Genomic DNA, 18223 nt, shown 5'->3' with positions numbered 1-18223 from the left:
ATCAACACTGATTTCGTAAAGCGAGGGCATATATATTTCCAAAAATAGTGGCAGATTTTTGACCCCCCAAAAAACTACGGTTTGAGTGAAAGTAACAGCTGGCTAAGGGTATTTATTCTGGCAATGGGACAATCAAAAGTGAACACCGACTAACGTAATTACCCAGCTGGCGCGTTCATCCGCTCCATGTAATAATACACCTCAGACAGTCGAGAAAGAACTGATTAATAACCAAAAGAGGACAGAAGAATATCTGCCCAGAGTGCACCCAGGCACACTGAATTATTCACGTGCTCAAGTTAGCGAGGAGACAGCCTATTCCACTCCGGGAACATCGATTACTTTGATCAGGACCTGAATTCCTGCTAATGTGCAAAAACGCAGTTTTATTCGACCGAGACTCTGTGGGGAACGCGTGAGCCCTCGACGAAATAACTGGCGTTTCATTCGTATAATTGATTTTCCTTTCTAAAGCGCAAATGAACGCAGATCTCTCTGCGGGGAGCGATTATTTACAGAGAACAGAACAGAAGAGTCCTGCCGCGCTTAGGGAGTTAATTATTCCAATATTTGAAAGTGTAATTAATGAAAACGTACATGACTAGCACGAATCCCTTCGAAGAACCCATACTATTATTTCCAGCACTTAATTGCATAGGCATTGATTATTTCTTTGATTTGCAGGCCTAGCACACATTATAAGTTCATACGACGTCTTATTTAATGAGGCAATTCAGCATTAGTTGGCCATTGCTTAGGGGCAATTTGACCTTTTGCCTACAGTAGCAGCCATAACACAACGCGGTTGTACATGGTCGCCCTTTGTAATCGGCACTGGTGTAATGATTGACCCTGTTAATCGCTCTGTATAGAAATATCATCAACAACAAAACGAACCACGGTATTAACGAAACACGGATTGATGCTTTGCTTTCATCTTTCATCAAATTGTAGGGTTATGTAACAAACACACTGGAGGCTAAAATGGACCCCGCAGTCCACTGCACACCGAGCGGATATGGGGGCATGAGAACGGTGCCACGGCTACATTCTCACTAATTAATTAATTTGCTCTGTCTCTCCCCTCTCTTTTTCAGCACACAATCTGACAAAGTGCAGATTGCATATCGTTAATCGCCTAGCGGTAAAACCCTGCTACTGCAATCCTCTGGCAAAGACAGACAGACGGTTCGAAGGGTAATACCTGCACTGTAATACGAAACTTGCTGAGTCTCAATCTACAAGGTCTGTAATTAAGTTGGCAAGCTGGCACGTCAGTTGCTTTAGTTACGTTGTTTCACAGGTAGTCTCAACTGAGAAGTACATTGGTGTCTAGAGGATTTTAAAAGAGTGGACTGGCTAATCCATTATCCAGAATATATAAAGCACATTTCATATACAAAGATAATTCAAAAGTGCTTTACATAGGCATAAAGACAGTAAAATAGATTTTTAAATATTATCTATTATATATTATCTATTATATATTATTTTTAAGAATGTTAAATGATTTTTCAGACCAATTATCGCTCAAATAAACAGCAGTGCTATCGTTATCAGAGTCAAATGACAAGTTGTGTCAAAAGGTGCTCAAAGTCACTTAGTAGCTGCAAAAAAATAATAATCGCTTCTTTGTCAGCTACGGCAAACATTTCAAAAGCCAGTTTATAGTCATATATCTGCCAATTAATATATTATGAACATGGAGTACAGTGACTCAATCAGCATACAGTGTAATTAAGTATGATAGCTTGCTAATTAAGGATAATATGAGAAGTGTGAGAAGACTGAAAATGAAGCCCTATGCACCCACAAAATGTTGGGTAGCAAGCCATTTCTGCAAACAAAAAACATTAGCGAGATTACTCTCCCTTATTAAGAACTGTCACTGCAGTTCTACAGAATTAAGTGGTCTGGTTGAACTTGAAACTAAACTGCTGTGAGTTGGTCTTCGGCTTACATGAAATCCATGCAATAATTCTTCTTTAATTCAAAGTTTGTCAGAAAGAATCTCAACGGTCAACAGTGAGTGACTGCGTCACTGCAGATTTTACATACTGTCTAGTTGGCACAGTGCTGCAGTTGCGCATTATTCCTACGACAATAACAATAACAACTACTACTTCTACAACTGCAGCTGTGACACCCTTTCCCTCAACTGAATTGTTGATATTGTGGCCACATGTGGGATATTTGCATCAGAAAGTTGTGTCTACTAATACTCAAAGCCTCAATAAAGCTCAATAAGGGTGGGGGTTACGCAAACAGGAAACACTTGGACTCCTACACTCTTGTTCCATAGGAAAAGAGGAATGCTGGCAGTAACTTGTAGCCTTTTAGCCATTTCATTATTTTTCAATTTTTAAAAAACACATATAAAATGTGAGGCCGCAGTGGTTTGGCAGAGCAAACATTTTAAAATGGCAGTGGCTGTAATTGTAATCCCTCCTGCCTTCGGCACACGCGCCTATTTGAACGCGTTCTTTAAGTTCACGTCTCCAAAAGGCCTACCTCGCCCACGGCGATACTCCGAGCCCGTGGGCCGGACGTAGAGGTTGCGCTCCGACGTTCGCCTGGCGAGGGAGGAGAGGAAGGGATAGAGCGAGGGAAAGAGGGGGAGGAATTAATCACACGGCCATAAATTATATATCTGTCCTGTGGAGGCCCTCCCCGGAGACCGCTATGTAGAAGAAGAAAAAAAAGTGTCACCGTGATGCCCAGTGCCAACAGGGTAGGCCTACTGCAGCTCACTTGCCTCACAGTCCAACAGGAGTCCAGGGCTCTTTGTCTTATAATGTGTGAGAGGAAACTCTGAGTTAACTCTCTGAATTACCTGAGTGGATGTATCCAGGTTTTGTAAACCTACCTTGTATGGACCGTTAACAGTGTACCCGCTTGGCGTGTTAGGGTTCATTTTCATAGCTGTGGCCTTTGCTGCTGAGAAATTCCAACTCATTTCAGTATTCAGTAGGATGCGTAAGTTCAAGAACAATTTTTAGAAAATGTGTAGGTTTTTATGAATACAGGCTGGAGTGTTCTTTAAATATCTTGTTATGTATGCATGAGTGCTGAGGCCACTCACAGAATTTAACATGTCTCTTCAAGTTCATCTCAGCTTCACTTCCCAACACTTGTTTACATTTTGAGACCCTAATGAGACACATGTTAAATGATAATTGTTAAGTAAACCTCCAATGTATTCTTCAGAGAGTTTGGGGTCCTTAATAATAATAATAATAATAATAATAACAGTAATATGCCACTTATTTCTTAGCTTTCTTAGTTTTCTTTTGGAGCATGCAGGGAGCAGCATTATTAAGTGGTGAGAGAAATCCGCAGGAATGAATCAAGACATTTTTCTAAACTACCTTTATATGAACTGGCAAGGTCTGAGGAGCTTTGGCATGTGTAATAAAACACAATTTGAACCAATTTTACAGGGCTTTAGGAATTCTTACTCAATCAGCACCAATAATGCACACTTTGTGTTTCAGTAGCTGCTAACCAAGAAAAATAGCGTCCCTCAACAGACTCCAGGTGGACTGGAGCTTTGGCCAAAAAATAAATGCATGGTTTTATAAATAACGTGGCCAATGAACTGTCAATCAATTCTCTGGATTGTTCCTTTAAGTATTAATGGTAAAGCTGGCTTCAGCCATTCACTTAAGAGTTCACTTAGAGAAAGTTCTGTGTTGAAACTTTATACATGCTGCATAGAGTGATGACGCAAAACCGTTTTGTGCCATTTTGTGCCAATAGAAATTATATAGAAAATGGAACCCAAGCAGAGTGGGGGGCAGCCTGTAGCCTACGAACTGTACAGATCTGTACAGCTGTTGGGCCCTTAACCCAGCATTGCTCCGGGGAGGATTGTCCCCTGCTTAGTCTAATCAAATGTAATATGCTTTGGATAAAAGCATCAGATAAAGAAATTATTATTATTATATTATTATTATTATTATTATTATTATATATCATCCTCATCAGTGCAGCTATAGTAGATGTGCTTGCAGCAAATACCCGTGCAGTGATACTGAAGTTTAAAAATAAAACACGTTTCAGAGTGGAGGCGCAACCCGCAGAAACCGTCGAGAGTGGATGGACTTGCGCTGCCGAAAGCTCAAACTGCCACCCACGGACTGGTCTTCCCACCAGCTACTGGAGATTTAACCGCGCTCAGTCCGACACAAAGGAGAAAAATCAACACTACCCTCTCTCCATTTACACCTCATGAGCAGCGGGCCCATGAAGCCCGCAGAAGAGATGCCCTGGCACAAAATGGAGGATGAAAGCGCTGCCTCTCTGAGCCATGCAGTGGACAGTTATGAAAGAAGCCCTGTGACACGAGTGGAATTCCCCTAGCAGTGAACGACGAAGGGCCGACTGCACCCTGCCAGTACGTTCTCCCTGGTCGATAGAGAAAACGTAGATTTAAATTAAACAATTTGAGGTTCATTAGCCGCACTGATTTTTCTCACAAGTGTTTTTACAGTCTTCTGGGAGCATTGTTGCCAAGGTAGCGATTGCCACAAATTATTGGGATTTTGAAAGGTCCATACAGACTGTAAGCAATCCAGCGAATCAGTCCCAAGCAAAGGCACTTTCAAACTTCAAGATTACAAGCATTCACAGGCCCCGCAATTTCCCCTGTCCAATTTTCACTTGGTTAAGACATGGTGTAATATTTTTGCTCATATTACTTCAATTTTCTTGGCAATATGTGTGCATTCACATTAATCCCAGCAAACACTTATGTCCATTTACAAGAATGGAAACAAAGCCTCAGCTACTTATCGACCACAGCTAACACACTTCAGTCTGGGGGCGGACTTGAATGCGTATCTTGTGCAGGCAGAATGTGGGTGTCCACGTGACCAGAGGGGGCGCCAGTGTGCGATTAGAAGCAGATGTCCCACCGACTAAACCCATTCCATCCCCAGGTGATGATACAGCAAATTACAGTGTGTACTGTCATGCTTGGCTGACAGTAACAGGCAGATTTGATGCTAGACCATGGGGCCAATACAAAACACAAGAACAGGTCTTTAACAGGATGAGCCACTCACAACCTTCATGTCTCATTGTAGCTTATAAAGCTCTACATGTTCAAATTGTTAACAAATGTTAACAAATGTAATCCTTTCTTTATTAAAACAGTATCAATAAAAACACACCCAAGTGTAAGCAGACTCGTAAGGAAGCTCTTCGTTCTGATAGGCCTAGAACTTGTCATTTAAAAATAAATAAATAAAACAATTCAATTCATTTGCGTCATATGTAAGAAAACTGGGCATGTCGGTTTTGGAACATATAAAATCATACCATCGTAAGAAAGAAAAACAATATATTAAAGCAAATGCAATAAGCCAGCGAGACATTTTGAAGGAACCGCAGTGCACAGCAAGCCAAGTGCATTCTTCATTGTTTCATTCCATCTCATTACCCAGCCAATGGGAAGAGCAGGACCTCACTCAAGCCTAGCCAATGGCAGGCACAGGACTACACTCAAGTGAAATGCACAGCTGTTGCCGGTACTGCATTCTCCAAAGGGCACCAGAATTACAGCAGACAGCACAAGCCTGCAGGAACTGCCTCTTTATCTGCTTTTAAATTTCGCTGGGGCTTTTCTATAGGCTCCCTCAGAACAGGGCTTCTGCCAAATCCAAACAGAAGAAATTTTGTACAAAATTGTTTAACACTCCCTACACCGCCAGAGATATGCAGTTAAACGGCTATAACACAGGACTCGTACAGGATGTACAAAACAGGCAGAAGCTATGCACCAGAAATGTATTTTATACTTTTATTCAAGTATGCTATTATTCTATGTGCCATGGAAACATATGAACAAACTTTGTCCCAATAAGTATTTGTGTCTGATCAGATGCAAAATCCGCAATTTCACCCATATATTCAGATTATGGTGAAAACATGTCTTTGCACAACGTATTAAAGACTGCCACTGATTACAACAGGCATTTTTTATCATGCTGCAATCAGCCCGTTTAATTTTTTTGTACAATCAGTGATTTTTTATTGTTTCTAAGAGTTACAATGAATTCATTTATTTGTATTCTTTCTGAGTAAGGGCCTGTGTGGCAGTCTGAATTTACCGTCAGGTCCAAATTCTCACCGAGATGGGTTCTAGGACTTAACAGGCAGAATTAACGCCGCCTTAACGCCTGCGGTGGTAGATCTGATAAATTCATCCTCGCTTGTTTTGACATTAACCCATTTTCATTGAGCTTCAATGGAGTAAATGTTTACAGTACGAGAATCCAGGCCAAGGAGTCTGGAAAACACTAAATCACAAACATCGCACACATGATAATGAAACAAAAAAAAACTGAAGGACAATGTGAGATTTGGCATCAGGAATCAACAGAGGAATGAAGGCATTATTTATGGCTTTAATAAACTCCTCCCGCTAACTTTTCTGTGAGGAAGGGTGCTCCTGACCACAGGACAGGCACCAGAGTGTCACTACGTGCAAGGAAAAAAGCCAAACAGGCCTCCAAGGTTCTGCTGGATCCGCAGCAGGACCAGCATATTCTCAGTTTCAAACCGCCCACAGCGTAAACTCTACTGAGTGGGTGAGCGAACCGTCGAAGATCATATTAAAAACCTTCAGAAAACAATATATGAATAATAAATTCAAGTCAGGGCCCCCGTTTTAGGTCAGTCACGCGTGACTGGTAGAGCTGACGTCACTTTAGCAATGCAAAGAAACTGTACGAGATTTTAGTTTGATTTAGTTTCGTGCTGCGCAAAATTAAACGCGGGTTAACAATCATTGATGCACATAACTAAAGGATACCTCATCCCATTCACCGTAGGCTAACCGCCACATAAGTGACTTCTGCGCAGAATGACGCCTTCAAATGCTTGATACCTTCATCCCGCAGCAGCGACTTCTTTTCCCGTTTGACAATTTAGCAATTCAGTGTGTCCAAACAGATTTTTAGATACCGGTACAGACAAACAAAGCGTGAAAGGAGAATAAATAAAAAACAAACTTGAAAAGAAACTTCGGCTACACAACTATTTATGACTCCTATCGGTTGATTGAATTGCAGACGAAAATTCGTCAACACAATACATTGACAACTATTTCGGTGTGTGTAGAAATAATAGCTGCATAAAATGGATTAGGCTACTCAGAATAAAAAAAACAATGTCCAGGCACAGTGAAGGACTTTGTGCGCAAATCGTATATAGACACGGTAGCCTACATTCAATACCACGCTCCAAAAGATTTTAAGCAGATACTGTAGAAAGAAATAGCCTAATAGTTTCCCGACTAGTTTTACCATTTGAAAAACTAAATTTCAAACACCCTTCTTTCGCGTAGCCTTTAAGTAGGTTATCATACTGTTGGCTACACCATCCACAAACATGAACGTCCCAGAGCTGCTCGGCTGAAAATTCATACCATAGCCCAAACAACAACAATGTCATTGACAAAGTACTCAAATTTGACAGATTAATTATCGACGTCACGTGAGCTGCTATCATTGAAGACCGAAGATGGAAACTGATTATCGCGATACGTGTAGTTTACTGTTCATCTGACATTAAAAGATGGCCTGCAACAGCACATCTTGCTGTCCAGTCTCAATGCTGCCCGATTGCCCTGCGATAAGGAAATCTGAAGAGGACAAATAATAAAGCGATCAAACCAAGTTTTAATCGGAGTCGCTAAATTACCAGTCAAATAGGCTATAGGCTACTTCACTCAGTTATTAGTGTCATATCCGTAACGGTGTCACTATCGACTGGAGGCTACAATAACAAAAAACAGCACAGCAACAATGTTACAAATAAGACTGATAATAATAAGAACATCACAGGTAATGCAATCGTAGGCTACTGATACGAGCATTTTCTTGCAGCTGGTCCTTGACAGCCAGTAACATCTCCGTTCAGTTCTGGGAGGTAGGCTGCTGAGATAGGTAAACATTCGTCACATTCATCAAGTTTAAGGAAAGCTTACCTAGTCATAGTTAGACGCTAGCTACACCTCTTTAAATTTAGCGTCGTTCATGCGTTACAAACAATGCTGAAAAACATAAATGCTTACTTCGTGCAATTTAAAATGCTACGCTGTCAACTCCAAAAAATATATAATGTGATCCAACGGATGCAATTTAACGGTACAAAGTGCTAAAAAGAAAGAATGACTCGTCGGTTAAACGTGGCAAGCCAGTACAGTATAGCAGAAATAGTTAATCTGTCCTCTTGTAACATGCATAAACAGTAGGCTACTACTGTACCCATTATTGCTCTGGGTATCTAAGATTTCTCGCTATCCTCACTCTTCGTCCGCTTCTTTCTCTCACTCTCCCTCCCCCACTGTCTCCCTCTCAGTCGGACTCAGTCAAGTCCCTATGTGTAATATCGTTTCTATTTTTACAACTCACCCTTTTTTTCTCTCCCCCGTCCCTCGCTGGATATAGACGCACTGTATCAGTGACTCCAATATCTACAGTGACATAAACGCGCTCTCTCAAACGCACGCTGCCACACGACTTCTATTTTTAGTGAACTGACAAACTCAGAGAGAGCCAGCAGCCTCTTGTCACTGAATGGCTCCTCCCTCTTCGTCTGACGAACAGCAGCCAGAGCTGAAGCCCCGCCTCCTCTACTCGGGTCTCTTCAAAACTAAAATCCAAACTTTCACTGAAACTTGAGATTCTGCAGCTACTGTAGGCTAAACCCTCAATGGCATTTAGTCTTGAATATGGGCGTTTTTAGCTTAATATTTACTACTATTATATAATTTTTGACCAGAGGAAATTCCTAATGTTATTCCCATTTCAGCAGATTGGACAGGAAACAGCTTCATGTGTCACATGACGTCACCTACACTAAAGAAAGGATCGTGGCGACATCGTCGACAAAGATTCAAATCGATGAAAAATAAAAGTAGGTTAATTAGTTTCTTGCAACCCGGTACACAGTATGACATATATTGATGAAAGGGAGACAATCTCCAAATTTCCAACCATGCGCTTGAGACAAGGCATTATTTCAAACGTATTTGATAAACACATCATAATAGAAAGTTTTTTATAATGGCGTTCTATTTAATTTCTATACGCTTTTCTCTATTTTCCGTGCGGGCGATACTCCCTTAGATACCACTGACGTAATTCTCAAAGACAACAGCAACAATAGGGCGGTCTTCTTTGGAAAGGCGTTTTTCTAAACCAATAGAATCTCAGGTTGTGTGACGTTAACCATTGGGCCGACGGGGGAGGTTACAGGCTTAGATCGCATGTGGATAAGTCACGTGTGGTACAGGATCTGTGAGAGGTGTGGTGCTGGGACTGGATTGTTTATGCCGGGATTTAAAACGATATTAATTCAGTCAGGTTTGGACAAGACAAGTCAGACGTCAAAGACGTCGCCTTGAAGCGACATGGCTTTGCTTCTTGTTTTGTGTTGGCCCTTCCTGTATGTTCTTAAGGACGTTTTAACCCGCGAGAGTTGTGCTACAAAGTAACTCCACAGCTTTGAATCCAAAAGCTATGTTGCGTTTTTTTGTTTTGTTTTTCAAATGAAAGACGTTTTGTATTATTTTCACAAAATAAAAATCTAAATACTAAATACTTTTTAGTATATAATTAAGCAGCATTAAATAAAGTAAGTAGACTCAAAAACAGTGAGCAATTGGAACTGATTTAGGGCACTAGGTCGACCTCGTTTTAAAATCCTGATGCTGGGACCAGGGGAGAAACATGCAGAGCCACTGCCTCGGTTCAGGCAACCTGAATTACCGCACATTGCATACCACATTGGAGTGTTCGGTACATTCATAAGATGATTATCTTAATCAGATTTCCTTGAATTGTTTCGGTATTGATTAATACCACAGCACTGTGTCAAGTTAGACACACTTGATATTTCAATTAATTGACTGTGTTGTCGTGAAATCTGTTCAGGTTTGCATTAAATACAAAATAAATAAATGCTGCTTGCCTGTATTCCCGCTACTTGTACAGTCAGATTCAGAATCAGTGGCACCCTTGATGACTATACGAAATAATGCTGTAAAATAAAAACAACACCGTTATTGACATGAACCTTTCCAACATGTGTAAAGTAGTGTGCTTTATAAATGATTCAATGGAATCAACCAAAGTCTTTTTTATCAAATAACACATTTAATTTGTGCAATCGTTGATATACATGGGTTTGCGCTTATGGACTCCCCTCTTCAGTTGAATTCACAGGTTTTTGATGTGACTTTAGTCTGGAGACTGCGATGGCCATTGCAGAACATGGATTTAGTTTTTACTTAACCATTTCTGTGTGGATTTTGATGTCTGTCTGGGGTCATTGTCTTACTGGAAATCCACCAGACACAACCATATTTTCTTACAAAGTGTCCTGGCCCTGGTCCTGGTGTCCTGTGGAATTGATTACGCCATTGATCTTAAATAGTGCCCTTGGACCACTGGCAGCAAATGCTATGAGATACTTGTTGTATGCATTCCGCTTTCTCCACCAAACATTTTGATGGTGCGTATGGTCAGACAATTCTATTTTGGTCTTATCTGAACATAGCAGTCTCTTCCCATCATAATTCCAATTATGTTTGGCAAACTTTATGTTTGGTTTTGTTTACTGTGATCAGTTAGGGGTTTCTTTGTGGAAACCTTCTAAAGAGTTTTCTGGTATGGAGGTGGCATATTAGGGTTCTATTTGAGACTTGGTGACCCCAAGATGCAACCAGTCTCTGCAACTTTTGAATCATGATCCATAAGGTATTTATGGCCTTCCTCAACCTTTTATGGAGACAACGTGCACTGGTTCTTCCTGGCACGTTTGAACAATTCCATATGTTCTTTTTTTTATTGTCCGAAGTGGTATGTTTAACCATTAATGTATTCTTTGAACCCATTACCAGACTTGAGAAGGTCAATTATCACCTGTCTCTTTTGAATTGACAGTTATTTCGCTTTTCCCATGGTGATGGATGACTAAGGGATTATGCATACATGTTCGATATTTTGAGAGCTTCAGTACCCTATGGTATTTCAGACACCAGAACTATTAAAACAGTTATACAGTAAATAAATCACCAGATTACCGTTTAATTTGTACAACAGTGACGCAAGCACAGTTTCATACCAGCAAATGAAATCAAAACTGCGTGGGCAGGAGTTTGCCTTACATTTCCACGAGCACCAACACAAAGTTAACTTAACTTTTCATGATGCGTAATGATGCTCGATAGCGTGGGTACACTGGTGATGCTCGGTACGGCTTCCACTTTAACAATGCAGCTTCGAGAAAGAAAAAACCTGTCACCGAGCAAAATAAACAACGGTCATAACAGAGATAGGCCTAGAGCTCCTCTGTAATTTTCCCGCCACTATTGTGCCACAGTTCTATTCGCAGCTCAGTGGTAACAACAGGGTTATAACAAGTGGGCTCTCTCTGTAATGATGGCTAACAGCGATGTCCCATGTAATTTTATTTTTTGCTAAAATGTCTACGATTACAGCTTATTTGAACTGTAGTCGTATAGCTACGAGTTGGGATCTATTTATTAATAATAGATAGACAGATTAGATAGAATAGATTAGTAGATTAAGTTGGATTCTATTCACGTCCCTCAAAATTTACATAGGTCTTTCACACATGGCTATGTCAGTCAAATTCAACCAGCATAACCTGGTGGCACGAGGAATGAGGCTCCAGACAGAAAGCCTCGATCTTTTCAGCATTTTGGAACGTGGTTTTGGACAGGCACCTACGATCCTTTCAGCGTTTTGGAATGAGCCTTTGGACAGAAAGCCTAGATTCTTTCAACATTTTGGAATGAGGCTTTGGAAAGAAAGAAAAATCCGTCACTTGCCCCGCGCTACTTGTTAACGCGAAGTTATCGAACCCTCTCGGACCGTCTCCCCTTTGATTCCTACAAAAGCCAGACCGTAGGGGAAAAAAAAGAAACAATAACGCCAGAACCGGGTGTGCATATTCACTTAGCCAAACACCCACCTGGTGCCAAACATTGCACAGCACAGCAAATAGACGAGCCATCTGCAGTCCAGAGATTAGCGCGGAGGTGAGCATGTTTCATTCAGTTATGTTTTAACTGTAAGTGTTTACACGGTGAGGCGCGCTACAGGGACATTTCAGCGTGACCGTCGTTTTCCGCTCTATTTCTGAATGTTGCATTATTTTCTACCCTTCCCACGAGTTAAAAGCAGACATACACAAAGTTAAGTTTAAAATATTTTAGAATTAAAGTCCCGAGAGTGGTTGTAGGGTATAAAGGGCTACCCATTACTTCTCATTTTTAACTTGTAGGCTAACTAATAAACATATATTAATTTATTTTTTATTTTTCAAATGAGTGTGCTGAAACATGCTGGAACGTAACATGTGGAACATGCCAAATGTCTCTGTATTCTCACGCTTTCTCCTTTAAATGCTTGAAAAATAGATGAAAATCTTCTGTCGTATCACATAGTTTTTTTGTGGACATTCCCAATCCCCAACTTCTTGACGAGTTCTAGACCAAAACCTCGACTGCATTTTTGGCAGTTTGCTCGAGTGAGTCACAACCAGAACTGCATGCTCGCAAACAATTCTGGAATGGGAAAGTGGGCTGTTTGTGTCTGAGTAATACAAAATGTGTTATACACAGGTAAGAGAATTACAAACCGCCAAGTGATACAATAGAAACGGAGCCATGCTGGGAGATCACGACGGGAGGAAAAGACGGGTGGCACAGAGACAGCTGAGGCGGTCGGAAAAACACCATGTAAAGGAATACAAAAGAAATCGGCCATTTTGTGTGAAAACCCTGTCGTTGAATAGTGAGAGAATCGTGCATTTTGTTAATTAACAGGGCAGCAGGTATGGAAAGCAAAGTGATAATGAGATTTTATAATGAAGAGGCATTGTTCACTCTCTCTTCTATCTCTCCACAAGCCGTAGTCAAAGGCAGTTCTTCGCCATGTTCCATGGGTGTGCTATCATGTCACCATCTCAACACCTCCTTTTATACCTCACCTCTGTCATGAGTCAATTCACTTCTCCACCGCCGCCCAACACACACACACACCTAGACCCCCAAATCTCCCAGAAGCACCCAGTGTCTCACCTGTTCCTCTGTTGCTGTAGAAATGCTTTGACAGAACCTGCTGCAGATTTGGGGCCTTTGAGCGCCTTTCTCACAAGAGGATTCTCTTTTTCCTTTTCCTTTCGTCCACTCTGTACTTCTGCCTGTGTTCCTTTCACCTTTAGTCCCTCTCTCGGTCTAACTTTCTCTATGTTCCTCTCTCTCTTTCTCTCCCTTCTCACTCTTCTTTCTATCTGTCTTCTCTCTCTTTCTTGTCTCTCTTTCCGTCTCTCTCTCCCACTCCCTTTTCTCTCTCTCTCTCTCTCTCTCTCTCTCTCTCTCTCTCTCTCTCTCTCGCGTATTTTCAAAGCCAGGCCAGCTGGCTTTGGAGGGCTTCTGAGAGAGGCCTGTCCTCGCTCCCTGTGCTTCCCCCTGAATCCTGGATCTTTCTGCGGGGACAGACCCCGGGCAGCAGCAGTTTGAGGGCTCAGGTCCCACGTGCGTGCAGACATCCCGGGCATGCGTCCTGAGGCAGGGCTAGGTTCCCAGAGCTCGGCAGCCCAGCCGCAGCTGTCAGTCACTCAATCGGATGAAGTTTGTGGTGGGGGGGGGCAACAGAGAAATGGCACCAGCGAAAAAAAATGGAATTACGTGACTGACATTAGTTGTTGTACTGTTGTTCTCCACCTTTCTTAACCTTTGTGGGTGAGCGCTAACGTGCTTATGCTAAAGTTAGCTAATCTGCCATCATATTGCAGGATAAATCTAGGCTCTTCGGAGAGTGCACTGTGACTGAGGTGGGAAACACAAGATTGTTAACTTTCCTGTCACCTCCCAGGTGACACATTCTGATGATATGTCATTCAAAAATGAGCATCCGAAAGAAAAGTGCATAAAACGAGAAGGAATGACATTTGCACCAGGTGCGGAAGAAAGTGTTAACGACGCCAGTAAGATGTATAATACTTTCTTTCAAACCCGATTTGGGTTTCTCGCATATCCTTTCTAAATGGAAAGAAGATTCTCTCAGGGGTCCTGCGCATGTATGTAACACAATTTCCAAGTGATTTCTCTCACTTCTTTGGAATTCTGCAGCATTTTGGTTTAGTCGCACTGCTCGTCAAAGACGAAAGACATCCACCTTGAACATCTCGTGCCAAATTGCCTCATCGCAACAATGAGGTGAAACCTTCTCAGATGTGGCCACGCAGTCAATAATTTGTCACTTCTGCCACTCAGCCGGCAGCAACAACAGTAAGATATTCAGTGTTAATTCAACTCCAACAGTGTTTATCTGAGTTCGGAATGGGTAAAGTGTACGCTATCCGTGTCCATTTAACACCAAACATGTTGCACATAGATGTGAGAATCTTTCTTGCATGAAAAAAACAGTGATGCTGCTATTGTTTCAAACTGAAAAGGCATATCGACGCGGGAGGGAAGGGGGTACTGGCCTCACATAATGTCCTCTTTTTTAGTTTTTTTGCCTGCTGCGTATTATTCGAGAGGACAAAAAACCGTGGGCCTCACTACAGAGATTCACGATTGGGAGACAGCTGGCATTTTTAGCATTGCGCCGGCCCAGAAATAGCCCCAGAAATGTTTCCCTTCCAATTAAAAAAAAAAAAAAGAAAAAAAATGAATCGCAAAAATTCCAGGCTCGCGTGTGACTTTTACAGACCTCCCCCTACACACACACACACACATGCGCACGCACCCGCGCAAAGTACGCTCCGTCCAACATTACCGTTTTCTCTGCTTGGTAAATTAGGGTTGCAGCTTTGCACAAACAGTTCGCATCGCGTTTTTTCGCTCAGGACTCAGAGACTCGTCGGTCGAGTTCAGCCAGTGAGCCTGCAGTAAAACAACACTTCATTATCCAAAACTCATTATAGCTCTTGTCTGCTTTCTCTCTTTCCCTGCACACCTCCCACTGCTCCGCCGAGAGTTCGGCTTCTGGGAGTTCATTTATACCTCTGTTTGTATATAGAGGGAGATCAGGGATGGGTTTTTTGCCACACTTATTCCTCATCAGATATTTCTGGCCTCATTATACTCACCAAGCTTCTGCGTCCTTCAAAGGAGCCCTCTAATGCATGCATGCAATCTCGTGGGCAGCACTCATTTGTGTATATCGCGTTTACATTTTAAGTAATAAATAAAAAAAACATTTATCTTAATTACAACACTTTGTATAAATAAATGTTAATCATCCCTACCCAATTGTGGACAAACTACTGACTGCTGACAAAGGATCATTAACTAGGCCAAGAAACGTTGTCTCTATCAACTCCAGCTAGTTGTTTTTGGTGAGAGATGCATCACCCCCAATCTGTGCCAGCTCTCTCCTGTAGTACTATGTGGCTTGGCCTGAGGTGTAAAACAGCCACTGGCATGCAGGACACTGCGTAGGAGGATTACAAGCACTTTGGCTGTGCCGCTATAAGGATATGGCACAGAGCTAACTCGAAAGGGCCAGTTAGCCATTTCACAAATCAGATGAGGCTGGTTTGAGCAGCCAGATATGGGACATTTCTCTAAACCAAAGGAATCAGTTTTGAAATCAGTACATGTCATATTTGTACATATTATTTATACCCAGAGGGATGTCCGGACAGAAAAGGAAGACACAGGGCATCACTGCCTTCTCTCTGTCACCTGATTTGATTTTGTTTTCAGTACAGAACATTTTCATATGTAAACTGCTGAAATGTAAATAACTATAATTTACAGTGAAACACCAATATACATTTAGCATTTCTTCGATATACAGCATGCGACTGGTTGTTTACAGTAACATATTGTTCCTGTTATTTTTACAGTGGATACTGTATACTAGTAGAAGAGAATCCCACAGAGAAAAGTGATGGCTTGAAACCTCTCTGACTTTAAGAGTTGTGTCCTCCAAAATGCCTCCCAAACCACACATCTCATACGGGCAAAAAATGTTTGCACCATCCAGAAAATGTATCATGAAATGAAAGTTAATGAACAATCATGCATAATTTAATAATTTTATATCTGTGGGATTCCCACAAGGTTGGCAGAGCACACCATACCTTCTTGGACACACCAATAGACTCTAAACATCATTAGCATGATGACTTGAGAACTATAATTATGCCCGGTAATTGTAGCTATATGTTGTCACAACTGGAATTCTGACAGCATCTACTGAAGTTGTACAACGGTTATAGTTGATGTGATAGTCCTTCAGTGCACTTCATATCAAACCATATCCCTATGTGCACATCACAACTCTGGGCACTATGACAACCGTCTTTACCCTTCCTATCCTGTTCCCTTTGTATACTTAGTCATAAAACACTGAAATAAAATACTTGCTTCATACATTCAAAGTAGTTATCTACAGATTCAGAGTCAACCTGTAAGTTCAGAAGCGAGTAGAAAAAAGCCAGAACGAAATCAGTGGAATCCTTCACTGGACAACTTGACTGAATATTGAGTGAAAACCTTTATAGTATAGTTTTTTATAGCATAGCTATTGAAATTTTTATGGTTTGCTATATTGAAAATAAATGGGTAAAATAAATCCATGGGTTGAATGTTGATGCACCCAAAATGCAAAAGCTTCAGTGGAAGCACTGGTTTCTGTGATAGCCTCATCTAGCCTGTGTTGACATTAAGGACCTGTCCTAATACTTAGTCAGCATATTCATTGCTTCAAATTGTTGTGTGCTGAGTTTATCATTTGAGGCTTCCCATGTCAAAACATTATGGGTCCAATTAAGTGTTTGGTCATCATGATTACAAACGTTTGGTAAGGTACCTCAAATAAGTAATAGAACTGAGTTGAACTTTTTCCAATGAAATGTCATTTGAATATTTATGTCTACATTATGTAAAATAAAAATGTCTTATTATTAGTACTTTTGACATTGAAATGACAATAAGTTTGAGTTAAACTAACTATTTTAATTTGGGTACCTCATACTGACCACAGTTTGTAACCACTAGCAAACTGTACTTAATTTTGCTGTGTTAATGAAAATTATGTTATTTCGTTCATTTTACTTTAAAAAGCCGAGAAGTGAATTGAACTTGAAACAGGTCAATACAAAAAGCTACCTCTTTTTTACGATTTTGGAAAAAGGGAATGATTTTACAGTGTACTGCATACAAATTGATAACCCACCAATTAATTATGAACATGCTTAAATTAAATACATTCGGAAAATATTTTTTTTAAACGTACAATCATTTTAAATGAAATCTTGAAAACACTTGAAAATAGATGTACGAAAATACATTTTAGTCCAGCAATGCCAGAAAGAATTTTTTTTATATTAAATTTTCTTCGAGACATTTCCAGCACGGTGTGAAATGGAGTCTGAAAAAACAGTGGGTTGAGAGAATACCAAGTTGTCTCTGTGCAAATTTCACCGCAGTCTTAGAGGGCTGAACAGGATCTAAAAATACTCTGAGTGTCTCACAGCCTGGCTCTGTTCTCCCGTTACTGACTGTAATTAACACTAACCATGCGCTGCCAGCTCGCTCGGAGACGCGCGCAACAGAGAGTGCACAACTGTCTGTCTCCTAACTCCCCAGCACCGCAACTTTGTGCACCTGAAATTACCGGGAGCGCTCTTTCCGGATGTACAGTCCTCTTGAAAATTGTGCAGTGTCGAAGAGGAAGGCCAGCGGGTGAACTAAAGTTAGGTAAACCCGCTGACTGGGTTAAGAGATGCCCCGCTCAAAGTTTTAGCAGGTGCTCACACATTATCGTCTATATTCAACTGGAGGCACTGTACACATTCACATTTAAGGCTTTTGACTCTCACATAGAGGGAGCTCATGTTGTTTTACGATCAGCTGGATATTTAATGAAACAACTGAGGTTAAGTACCTAGCTCGACAGCACAACCATATGTTCGCACCTGGGAATCAAACCTAGAGGCTCAGAGTTACAAGCTAAGTTCCCAAATCATTATCCTATCATATACCCCTCTGCACTGACCGTGCTAGCTGTCTCCTGTCAGGCTCTGTAGACTGTATGGCTGTATGGTGCACAGCAGTGTCCGGTATACACACTTCAGCAGTGTTCCTGGTGAGCTGTGAACCTGTGGTGAAACAATAACTAGAGAAACAATTGATTCAAAGGAGGTGGTAATACTGTCACATTTT

The 18223-nt window shown here is 41.2% G+C and overlaps 1 protein-coding gene across 9 annotated transcripts in view; it reads right to left on the bottom strand.

Moving 5' to 3' along the window:
- LOC133111338 (myocyte-specific enhancer factor 2A-like) overlaps window positions 1-13544 on the bottom strand; it is a 94075-nt gene extending 80531 nt beyond the window's left edge. For 8 of the 9 annotated variants that reach the window (XM_061221573.1, XM_061221571.1, XM_061221576.1 and 5 more), the window contains exon 1: window positions 13121-13544. The gene's annotated coding sequence lies outside the window, so the exon portion shown is untranslated. Of the gene's footprint in view, window positions 1-8420; window positions 8561-13120 lie in introns of those variants that run through there. The other variant, XM_061221572.1, reaches the window with a different exon arrangement.
- Window positions 13545-18223: the final 4679 nt, after the last annotated feature.

The sequence above is a fragment of the Conger conger genome, chromosome 15 (assembly GCF_963514075.1).
Source record: "Conger conger chromosome 15, fConCon1.1, whole genome shotgun sequence".
Lineage (NCBI taxonomy): Eukaryota > Metazoa > Chordata > Actinopteri > Anguilliformes > Congridae > Conger > Conger conger.
This window is presented reverse-complemented; position numbering and strand designations above follow the sequence as displayed.